We start from the raw sequence: 12830 nt of genomic DNA, 5'->3' as shown, positions 1-12830 counted from the left end.
AGGTATCAAAGATTATCGATTCTGGTCCGATAACTGTGGAGGTCAGAACAGGAACAGGATCGTTTTCTCAATGTTCATGATAGCTTGCTCTAAGGTGACAATATGCATGCGTTAATAGAAACACAGACCAAGAACAAAATATTATATACTCCTGACCAATGGTACACTGCTTTTAGATTTGCTAAATCAGGTGATAAGCCGTACAAAGTCACAGATATATCACAAGATTTAATTAAAAACTTTAAAGCAGAACTGAAAGCAATTAATAACTGGACAACTAGAGGTGATAGATCTAAAATGCTATGGCATAAAGTATGTCAAATAAAAAATTGAAGCCGCAAATCCTTTTAAGATTTTATTTAAAACAAGTTATCAAGATAATACTTACAAATGGATAGATTGCGTGAACAACACTAAAGCTACACGAAGAAGAAAAGAGTTTAATTTTGATGTTAATGACATAAAAACCTGTTACGAGAAACCCATTCTCCTTGACAAAAATAAACATAAAGATCTATTGGATGTTTGTAAAAATTTGGTAATTCCTAAAGAATACCAGTTATTTTTTAACCATTTATTAGTAACAAATTCTAACAGAGAGGAAAGTGATTAAGACTAATTACGTTCTGAGGTTGATTCTTTGTCGATGTTACATTGTTTATCTTATGCTAAAAGAATTATTTTTTTATTATACCAACTTGTTGCAATAAACCAAGTTCCTACTTAACCTAAAAATCATAATTAGTTTAGGTTCATTTTTTGTTAGAAATTGTTGATTTTTGTTTATAACTGCATTTGGATTTCTATTGTTTATTGTATAGCCAAAAGTTTTTATTAAAGCCAAAAGTAATACTATTTTTTATTTTTTCTATTAGACCAGTATACAAATTTTAACATTATAAGGTTATTTACCTCGTATAGTAAGTCAAGTTTTAAACAAAATCGTATAAAAAACTAGGCAACAGCCCTACTTATTTTAAAATATGAAAAGGTAAGAAAATTTCTAGCCAGTGTAAAATAATTATCTTATTCATTTTAAACCACATTTACTAGAAACAGCGTATATAAATGTAGCTGGTAGTTGATCTAATATTCATTATAATATTACGATGTATACTGGTCTATATGCATTATCTTTTTATTAAGCAAATAATTTAAAATAATTTTACACACATAAAAAGGTCTTATATCAATATATTTACACAGAAAAACTCTATATGTTTGCGTAAAAACGCATCGAAATATAGTAATTGTTATTAAAATTGCTCTTCTCTATCAATTACTATTCTAGCCGTCGATATAAGCCGAATGACAACAAATATAGTAGTAAAGACGGCAAGAGACGGTTCCCCAATAGGAAGACGATCAGTAGGAAGCCCACGAAAACGATGGAACAACTTACTGGAGGCACATTGGAAAACAGACAGAATCATGTCTATATAAAAAAGAAGAAGAAGAATTTAGTACCTTTATTTTATTTTATACAAATATTTTAACATTAAAATTAGCTAAGTCGACAAATGTGTGACTGATGAATGTCGTTTTGAAGCTATTTTCTTGTGGCATTTTAAATTAATTACTATTTAAATGGGAATAAGCCATAATTAAAGGTTAAAATACATCTATTGACGTTTCAATTTCCACTTCGGAAATCGTTCTCAAAATACAAACATTAGTAGATTGTGGCTTATTCCCATTTAAATAGTAATTAATTTGGCGAATGTCGGTTACACTTGTCAGTGGCAACTTAAAAAAATACAAATCATCTGAGAATAAAATTGTTCAAAGAAACATAGGACAATAATATACAACCGTAATAACATAAAATCAACAAGAATATTCTTCTGTAATGGTGGGAGAAAAACTTATTAAAAAATTAGGTGAAAGCATCATCCCATGGATTGGAAACAATAAAGATTAATATAAGAAATATAGTTGAATACGATAGTAAAATGGTATTAAAATGGAAACAGATTTCAGAGAAACAGCGGGACATCAATTGGCGTAACATTCAAAAAAAAAAAATTATTTGAGGTGGTAAAACAGAATAAACCTTATTGGAATTACACTAATTATAAGTACAGAAAGTACAATTAAATGTAAATTAGAATAATATATGATTCAGGATAAATTAAATTGCAAACATAAATTCTCATAATCATAATAGAAACTTCATGAAAGTACTAAAATCAATAAGAAAATTAAATTTTAAATTGAACCTGAGTAAATATAAATTCGCAAAGAAAGAAATTTTATATTTGTAAGTAAAGGAGCGGTACCAGATCCAGAAAAATTCATTGGAATGGAAGAGCACTCAGCATAAAATAATGTTAAAAAAACAAAGGACTTAGTAGCAGTTACAAATTATTACAGGAAACATTATCATCATTATCATCATTATCATCATAAAACCGATTTAGCAAAAGTAAATATAGAGAACAGTGTATTATCTAACAAAGATGATAATATTTTTTTAATTCCACTCCCTCATGATCTCAAATATTTTTGGAACGGAGTACAAAAATATGTTAAGGAATTCGTTAAACGATTGTCAAAAGCAACATCACTCAATTACAGCAAAATGGCGTTAATTGGTCAACAGTGCATTCGACCCAATATCTATAGACTTTCTTAGGTCCACTAGAAACTGACGACGAGGGAAATAAATATGTATTGCCACTGAATTGCGAATTGAGAAAATGTGTAAAAGGATATGTAATAAAAAATAAAGAAGCTAAATCAGTAGCTAAATCATTAGTAAAGAACTTTATCTTAAGGTATAAACAAGAAGAATAGATACCAATTAAGGCTCATAGTTTATAGCAGGAGGTTTGAAGCAATCGTATTAATTGTTACGAATAGAGAAACTAACCTCAAGAGAATACAGCCATAAAACCATTGATCCTTTAGAAAATAAGCATAAACAGTCAAACGCATATCTAAAGATACCACAGTCAAAATCTTATAAAAATAAGAGTTCGTGGGTACAATAGGTATTTTTCGTACATTTCGGTACATGCACCAACAAATTCTACATCACTCGAATTAGTATTCGGAAAAATCTGTAGGTTGCCGACAAGTTTACAGAACTAAATATGATTGTTGTAAAATTTATAACTATCCACTAGAATTGAAATATATATTACAAATAGCTACAAAATAAGCCAGAGAAATAAATTTAAAACTTAACTCATTGTTCTCGGGCTCCTGTATAGTAATAGATGATAACGAATACAATGGTAAGGAGAAAAAATTAGTAACCCCACTAGTTATGTTAGAAACGCGAACAGCGTCCGGTGACTGTGCACCGGGTGAGCGCCGGACACCGCCGCCGGACGCTGGAGGGAGCGGCAACCAGATCCAAGTGCTGCTCCTTCCTCCCACATTATCATTTATTTGCTGTCAATCATCTACATCGTTTTAATACCTGTTAATTTTTTTTCCTTATCCTTTCCCTAGGAGAATACCTGCACACACCAAAAACCGATGGAGAAAACCAGCGAAAAAAAACCCGGAAGCTAAGGTGTTAGATATCGTGCCGAAGGATGCATGGTCATACGATACGTGGTCTCGAATGGTTCCCTTGGGGTACCTGGCGACCCCCCATTGTATTTAGTCCTACCTCCACAAGCGGGGCTCTGTGGGGGCCGAACTTTATTTCCCTAGCTACTCGTGGGATATATATGTCAAATCCAACGTCAAGTACAAAAAAAAACCGCGTGCGACCCGGGCGGTAATCCGGGAAGACCAGACCAAGCCAGGAGGAGAACGAATTCTCTCCCTGACGTGCGAAATTACCTTAAAAGATAGGCCTTCCCAAGGAGCAGCGATAGCCACAAGAAACGGACTTGCAGTCAAGCCAACGAATTGATAGACTTCCTAGACGATGTAAGCAGAAATCTAGATTCATTCATGAATCTACTAAAAGAATACCCTAACATCCCTAAACCGGTAAAGGAGATATGCCGGCTGATGCATAAAAGACAATCCATGCAACAGATGTAGCACATAAGACAATGGCTACAAGAACGCTCCACAGAGCCTGTGGATAAGATGTACATAGAAGTTGACATACAGACAGATATATGTCTCGACCTTGAGACGAAAAAAGACAGACTCGTGCCAAAAGCCGCTACAGCGGAGATTGGTACGCAAACGGATGCCTCGCATGGTCCTTCAAGGCCCGTCGGGCTGGCGAGCCTCGAAGGAGTCAGTACTTATGCCGACTTCCAGAGGAACGTCCAGCGCGATTGGCCGGAGAGCCTTTTCAGGCAGACAGAGATCACAATAGGGAACCCCGTCGAGTCCCAGTGTAATGTTAAGGTCGTTATACTGGAAAATACGGACCTAACTATGACCCACAGCGTCCAGCGGCTATACAGGGATAAATTCCCTGAATTAGCTGGCCTTGAAGAGAATTTTGAAGTGCTGGAACAGACAAAAACAATACGAAAGGGCGCAGACAGACGCACTAAATCTCAGAAGATTTTAAAAATTAGAACGGCTGGCACGCAAGAAGACATGTGGCATATCCTAGAACGTGTCAGAGAGGAGACCTTCCCAAATGCCTCTGTGGCCTTACACCACGTGAGCTTTATGTTAGTTGGAGATTTGAGGAAGATGGCAGAGGTTATCTTTAAAGCGACTAGCAACACGGTACAAGTACATACTACTGCCACAAGAAAGGACAGGCCGACCTACGGCTTCATCGTGTCGAAAAAGGACACAAGCTACACACAACTCCTAGAGGGGGTACAGGATGCCGTGGGCAAGACAAATGCTATTCAGGCAATCCGTAGCCTCCGGAGTACTAGGGATGGTAAGTTACTTATCACCCTAGATAAGGACCCAGATGCCGTTAAGGCAATAAAGACTGCCATTACGTCCAAAGATAGCGGCTTTAAGGCAAGACAACTGGGACAAGATAGGTCCACGGTTATACATGTCAGAGGTATGACCGCGAATACAAACACAGAGACATTGCAAAATGCACTGTCTGTAGTGATAGGCAAGTGGGAAAAGGACTTCCTGATTAAAAGTCTAAAAAAGATGCGAGGGGACACGCTAGCAGCCACGGTTGTTCTGTCTACCGAGGCAGCCAAAAGAGTGTTGGAGATAGGACACATTAAAGTATGCCTTGCTAGATGCGAGGTCGAAAAAAGATACGTAGTTAGGAGATGTCAACGGTGCTGTTCGTACACACATGACATCTTAAAGTGCGACGGTCCTGACCGTATTGGCCTCTGTCTTAAGTGCGGAACGAAGGATTGTAAGGAGAAAGACACATGCACAAATGAGGAGTGGTGTGTTCTCTGCAAAGAGAGGCACCACATTGGAACCGCGCGGTGCCGAGAATTTAGTGGCGCTCTCCAAAGGGCGCGACTAGCCGACAAGACGCGCGCAAAAGAACTAACAGAAAGCGTGCCCGCTACACCGCCATCGACACCCTTTCCCCAACCGATAGTTGAAGACATCGCACAGGCGAAAAATGACATACCTTTGACATCTGCGCCAAATCCTGATGACGATACTATAGATGACGACGTTTTTCGTAAGGCTAAGTTCCCCTTATTAATGGAGGAATTCAAGAGTATGTGTGCCGAGGTAGTGGAAATGACTAGCAACATAGCGGAAAACAAAAACAACAATCCCGTCCCCGACACTGAAGGACCGCAGATGTTGTCTGGACTATCTCCGGACAACACTTTGCGAAAAATACTCAGTTGATCCCCGATAACTCTCATCCTAGCGACCTAGAAGAGCTAGTTGTAACGACTTGAAATGGCTTCGATCCATACAAAAGGACTTAGAATACTGCAGGTGAACATCGGAAGGGCAAAGGTGGCACACGACCTGATTTACTCAAAAGCCCTGCAAATTGACGCAGATATTATCATAGTCCCAGAACCGAATAAAAATATCTCAAAAAAAATTGGTTGGATCTCCGATAACAGAGCAGACGTTGCTGTATTTTTGGTAAACAACAAAGTGTGCATAAACAAAATTACCAAAAAAGAGGGATTTCTAAAGATAAAAATAAACGAACTAGCAATCATAGCCTGTTATATCTCACCTAATATAAACATGACACAATATGCTGAGCGGGTTAAAAAAATCATTGAGGCGTCACAGGGAGAAACAACATACATAATTGCTGGTGATATAAACGCCAAATCTATTCTTTGGGGGTCCCCAAAAAATGACAAAAGAGGAAAAATTTGGAACGAATGGATCTCCTCCGCAAACCTGACTGTGCTAAACAATGGTAAACCCACATTCGAAAGAGGTGAGTCGCGAAGTCACATAGACATTACACTAGCAACCAACAACTGCGCCAAGAAGATCAGGGGATGGAATGTGCTTGATGATAACATATTTACGTTTCACAAGTACATCTCATACGAAGTCGGCATTAAGGTCACAACCAGGTACGGCAGGAAATTACTCGAGTTCGATAAGAACAAATTCAGGAATCAGATACGGAACTTACAAGAAGAAACTAACAACTTTAATAACTTTAGAGGCAACATAATAAAAGCACACAAAGCGAGCAGCAAAAGCAAACATGTCACATACACAATACCATACTGGTGGAATGAAAACATCCACCAAAAACGGACAGAATGTCTTAGAATCAGGCGTATGGCACAGAGAAATAGGACCCAGCAAGTTAAAGAAGAGTATAAGAACGCCAAAAAGGAACTCAATAAATTGATCAAATGGGCTAAACGTACATGCTGGCAGAACTTGTGCGAGGCATTGGAGAACGATATATGGGGCGAAGCATACAGGATCGCCACTAAGACGCTGAGGTCAGAGACCCCATATAACCTATGCGATGACAAAAGAAGGGAAATAGCGAATACCCTGTTTCCTAACAAGCCTATAAACGACTTCCTGATTAGAGACGATGAGAACTGTCCCAAAGAATTAACGGCGGCTGAACTCACCAGAGCCGCCAATTCCATCAAAATAGGTAAATCCCCTGGACCGGACCGTGTGCCAACAGAGGCGATAAAAATACTAGTGAATGAATGCCCAGAAGCTACTAGAATAGCACTCATTGAGCTGCTAACAAGACAAGAATTTTCAGACCAGCTGAAACTAGCTAAACTTACGCTAATACATAAACCCGGTAAAAACCCGGACGAAGCCAATTCGTACAGGCCTATATGTTTATTAGATTGTCTGGGAAAACTATACGAAAATATTGTCAAAAATCGCCTAGAAGATGAATTAAGTGAAAGAGAGACTATCTCCAACAGACAATACGGATTTAGAAAAGCTAAATCAGCCATAGACGCGGTAAAAAGTTTAACCAATACTGTAAAAAACACAAAGAAAAGATGGGCTATACTGGTTATGTTTGATGTAAAGAATGCCTTCAACTCTGCCAACTGGGCACATACCATAAGAAAACTGGAATCAGCACGAGTGTCAGGATATCTCATCAATATCAATAAAAGGTATCTTACTAATAGATACGTTACAGTGGCAAAAAAATACAGAACAGAAGTTAACAGCCGGCGTACCGCAAGGTTCTGTATTAGGTCCAACACTCTGGAATATAATATATAACGGGGTACTAGAAATAGACTATGGTAGAGATACTCTAGCTATTGCGTACGCAGATGACCTGGCGATACTAGTCATGACTGACATGAACTGGAAAATCGAAGATAAAGTCAACACATGCTGCAGAAAAGTCAACAGCTGGATGGCTAGAAACGATCTCAAACTAGCAGGAAGCAAAACGGAAGTGGTCATACATACTAAAAGGACCACGACGAAGACCCGAAATGACTTTTCAAATTGGTAGTACTATTATAATCCCTACAAATTGTGCAAAATACTTAGGCATATACATCGACACAGGCCTAAGGTTCACAAAACACCTGACAAATGTAGTCCAGAGGGCGGAAGAAAGAACGGCAGCCCTACAAAGAATCATGCCGAATATAGGAGGCCCAAGCAGCCAAAAATGAAGAATGTACCTGCAAGTGGTACAGTCGACTATATTATATGGAACCCCCATTTGGGCAGACGTACTAAATTACAAAAAGTACAAAGACATAATAACCAGAGACCAGCGAAAGCCTCTATTAAAAGTTACAAGTGCGTACAGGACTACTTCAACGATCGCCCTACAGGTAATAGCGGGCACGCTCCCTATTCACCTCCTAGCTAAAGAACGGCAGACGCTCTATAACTCTCGAGACGGCCACCTACCTCAGATCAGAGCCGCCATTAGAGAACAATTACTAACAGAATGGCAAGCAGAATGGGAGGCACAGATAGACAAGGCACAATGGACCAAAAAACTAATACCCAATGTGATAGAGTGGTACATATGTAAGTTCAAACGAGTAAATTTTTATTTTATGCAGTTCCTAACCGGACATGGATCTTTCAGGTCTTACACGTATCGTATACGAAAAACCAGCGATGATAATTGTGTCATATGTAACGTAGAAGACGATGCGGAGCATTGTATCTTTAGGTGCAAGGTGTTGCGTCGCTATGGAAATACGTGTCGCTATGGAAAGCAGAGAGAACTTTGAATTTCTTATAGACCAAGTAACAAAAATTATGAAGAGAAAGTCCATGATAGAGAAAGAAACTGAGACAGGATGAGAGTGATCTGAGGCAATCCACCTCCATTTAAAACTAGTTATCATTGTATATCATGTATGAATATGTATGTAGATATGTGTATATGTGTATTTGTGTGTTCGTAGGTGTGTATGTGTATGTACGTATGTATGTATGTACATATATGTGTAATACACTTGTTTATTACATACGTATGTATACTTACTTATTGTTACCTAGTATTACCTAATACCAAATATTCTTACACCTTATTGTTACCTTGTATACCTATACATTCCATATACTCCCCCCTGGTTCCTTACCGCTCTTAGGTAATACCATCGGCAAGGCCATTTACATATGGGCCTATTTTACATACATTTTTCTTCTGGTTCCTTACCGCTTCTAGCTAAGAACCAGCAACAAAACTTTATTACTAATTCAGGCAGCGCAAGGCATCTCTAAGTTTCGTTCGCTAACTGAACACGTACGGGGGTGTCTTGACGAAGAATGGGTGGTTTTAGTTGGTAGGCAGGGCAACAGAAAGGCATCCGTTTGCAGGACCTCCTCTACATAGGGGGAAATGGGCTCAGATGTTTTCCTCTGCCCTGAATACAACACACGCCGAGCAATGGTATGGTGTTTAGAACATTTCCACCCTCATCAAAAAAAAAAAAGTTATGTTAGAAAACTTGCTGCTCGATTCGTCGAGTATGTTTAATCAGCGGCGTAGCAAGGGCTTGGTGTAACAATATCTTTGCCGAATAGGTCGCTTATAGATAACCTGTATATTCCGTTAAATTAGTTTTACTGCTTGTAGGCCGTGGTTTAAAATTACCTGTTATTAACATGGTAGAAATAGAAACATCAAAATAAAAAGTATAATGGGGTAAAATTGTGATTTATTCTTATAAAATATAGTAGTATTTTCTGACGGTTTTTATGGTCATATTGTGTGAATCTTTTGCGACCAATTTCACTTTCGTTTTTTTTTTCGTTCCGTCCCCAGAGCCGTTTTTTTTGCATCTGTTGAAAAGTTTGCTTTCTCCCAATCTCGTATTTTTCGAAAATCATAAGTTCAGTTTATTTAATTTTCCTAATTATTTACATGAATCACTGTGAATCTGACTAGATGTGATTTCAACTCTTTTATTTAATCTAGTTTAACTAGATGTATCATTTAATAGTTCTTGGAATCTTTCACTTGCTTGGCATTTTGACCAGCCTATTTAAGTAGTTTAGAGGCTTATATACTTCCCAAAAGATAGTCAAGGCAAGTATTTTTGAAGTATGTAAACAATTTAAATTCCCAACAGAGCGATTTCGGCTTACAAAGCCATCTTCAGAGCTATGGTAAACTATTTAAGTATCCTACTGGTAGAGATCATATGGTTAGGAAATTACGAAAAAAAAGCTGGTTTCTTTTATTTTGCGTTTTTTAAAAAACACAAAAAAATTAACACTGGACTCCACAAAAAACATATTAAAAAACTTGTTTACGGTACGGGTGTCCGAACTCGACCATTTATTGGAGCTAAAGCAGCAGATAGAATGCTTCATTCTAGCTGCACATTAAACCTGGTTAAGTTTTTACTTTTATTCTAGTTACAAATTCATTTAACGTGAAGTATGTTTCTAGTAATAGAACGCCCCTTTTCTAGACACTGTGTATTGTCTTATTTATGATATTTATATCTTGCTTTGCTTTGAGATTGTGAATAACCTGTCTATTTAGACGTGTCATAGGTTCGCTTTCAGTGTCGTTTTATCGTTTTCCTAGTTTGCTTATGTCGAATTTCCCATGAGCTACTCTGGCTCAGGTATATTTCTAATCCTATTATTTTGTGATCTGACAGATAAGTTTGAGTTGATATCTTCGAATTCATTACTAAATCACTAAAATTAAATATATTTTTTTGTGATATCTGGAACTTGTTCCTAATGTCTTATTACAAACATAGAGCTCTTGTTCGTATATATTTTTACTAGATTACATTTAAGAATATATTCGAAAAGTTACTACTTCTAAATTCATATTGTTGCTATCCCAAATAGTGTTGTGTTTGTATCACATTCTGGAGATAGAATAGGTTGGTATCACGAGTAGTGGCAGTTTTATTGCCGGGTAGTACTTTCCGTATCTCTAATAATGAAATAGGCTACTTTATATATGACATTACATAATATACTATTTGGCCTAAATTGAGTCTTTCAGTCTGCTGCAGTCTATATTGCAAGGTAAAGTCAAAGGTAAGCGAGGACCCGGTAGAAGGAGAATATCATGGCTGCGGAATTTAAGAACATGGTTTAAGAGAACCTCAACGGAGCTGTTTCGAGCCGCAGCGAACAAGGTCATGATTGCCAATATGAGTTCCAACATCCGAAACGAATAGGAACCAGAAGAAGAAGAAGAGTCTTTCAATAATTTTTCCTCAAGGGGGCACAAATCTATGATTGTTTTTATAGTCACTAATAAAAAAATCAACCAAAGCAGATTATAGATATTTGAACTTTAAACTCAGCAGACGCAGGAAGTGAACACAAACTAGTACCAGCAAAAATAAGAATGAAAATAACACCAAAACATTTTCCGAGTTCCAATTACCCCAATTACCGAGAAAAAATTCAATGTAGAATCACTATGAAACGACTCTACAAGAAAAATGCACCAAAGGAGGCTAGCATAAGAAATACAGCCGAAACAAATAGACGACATCGAAGGTATAAACAGCGAGCTAGGAGAAAATTAAAAACAATATTAAAGAAGCAGCAACAGAAGCTCTAGGAAAACGCAAAGTCTACTGAACAAAAGAATCAACAACAATACACCATAGTTCGGAAAATAAATAAAAGAGAAATGTAAAAAGAAACGAGAGGACTACACGCAATACAAAACATCAAATACTCCAGAATCCCGAGGCACCTATAGAAGAATACGAAATGAAACAAATCAGCTGGTAAGAAGAACAAAAATATGAACACTGGGATCAGTTTACAAAAAGAATGGAAATTGACTTCTACGGTAAACAAAAACAAATATGGAGATTCATAAGAAATCAACGGAAAGAAATGGTAAAATTGAAGGAATACAACAACATACCAGCAAAAGAACGGAAAAGATACCTAACGGAACTGTTTAAAGGAAAGGAAAATAATAATCAACACAATAATGTACCTCAATTAAGACAAGACATAGAAATCGGTTTTCCGGAAGTAGATATAGCCATAAGTTTACTCAAAAATATAAAGTCACCAGGTTCAGTCGGAATAACCAACAAGCTTCTAAAACACGAAGGAGAAAGTATAATCCTAGAGATGACAAAACTTCTACAAAAACTAATATTGCACAACAAAGATTTAGATCTGGAAGATCCTGCGTAGACGTCGTCTTTGTACTAAGACAAATCACAGAATAGGCCATCAAGTACAATAAACCAGCATATCTATTACAGCATAGTTTTATAGACCTGAGGAAGGCTTTCGATCGCTTCCAAGTCGATGACGTCTTAGACCTACTGTATAAGAGAAACATAACAATTAATATTATAAAAATCATCAAAAACATCTACTTTCATAATAGACTACAGGCAAAGATAAGTGGAAAACTAACACAATATTCTTCTTCTTCTTAAGGTGCCGTCTATATCTGCGTAGGCGTCCACCGTACATCGTCTTGTCAGGGGAGATGTTAACACAGTATATACCAGTACAAAGCGGAGTCAGACAAGGTGACTGACTCCGCTTAAGCCCACTTCTCTAATAAAATATTGGATGAAATGATACAAGCAGTACGTAAAGGTCATAATTATAGAATTAGGAACAAAGAAATCCAAATATTATGTTATGCAGAAGAGGCCGCATTAATCGCCGAGACAGAAGACCAGCTCTAAATATTAACACACATCTTTAATACAAAAACCAAGAAATACAATATGATACTATTAGCAGAAAAAACCAAATGTATGACACATCTAAATACTCACATTAGCAGAACACATTATCAGAATGGCAGAGGATAGGATAGTACAAAAAGCACGAGATAAGTCACCAAATGGACAAAGAAGTATTGGCAGACCAAGAAAAATATGGTGTACTAATTTAAACAATTTAGGAGGCTAATATTGTAGAAGAAACAGGTCTTAGAGCCTGCATACAAGAAGCAAGAAAAAGAAAAAGAATTTTTTTCTTAATAACCACCTGATGAAATTAATATGTTATCTAATGCTTTAGACATGTTT

The 12830-nt window shown here is 37.2% G+C and overlaps 1 protein-coding gene across 3 annotated transcripts in view; it reads right to left on the bottom strand.

Annotated features, from left to right (window-relative positions):
* Nucleotides 1-12830, bottom strand: part of LOC140451713 (uncharacterized) — a 110587-nt gene that overhangs the window by 97114 nt on the left and 643 nt on the right. Inside the window, exon 1 of one of the 3 annotated variants that reach the window (XM_072545560.1) lies at nucleotides 389-401. The exons of the other annotated variants lie outside the window; for them this stretch is intronic. The gene's annotated coding sequence lies outside the window, so the exon portion shown is untranslated. Of the gene's footprint in view, nucleotides 1-388; nucleotides 402-12830 lie in introns of those variants that run through there. 3 annotated transcript variants of the gene reach the window in all.

Source organism: Diabrotica undecimpunctata, chromosome 1, assembly GCF_040954645.1.
Source record: "Diabrotica undecimpunctata isolate CICGRU chromosome 1, icDiaUnde3, whole genome shotgun sequence".
NCBI lineage: Eukaryota > Metazoa > Arthropoda > Insecta > Coleoptera > Chrysomelidae > Diabrotica > Diabrotica undecimpunctata.
Note: the sequence above shows the minus strand (reverse complement) of the source record. Positions and strands in the feature narration are given on the sequence as shown.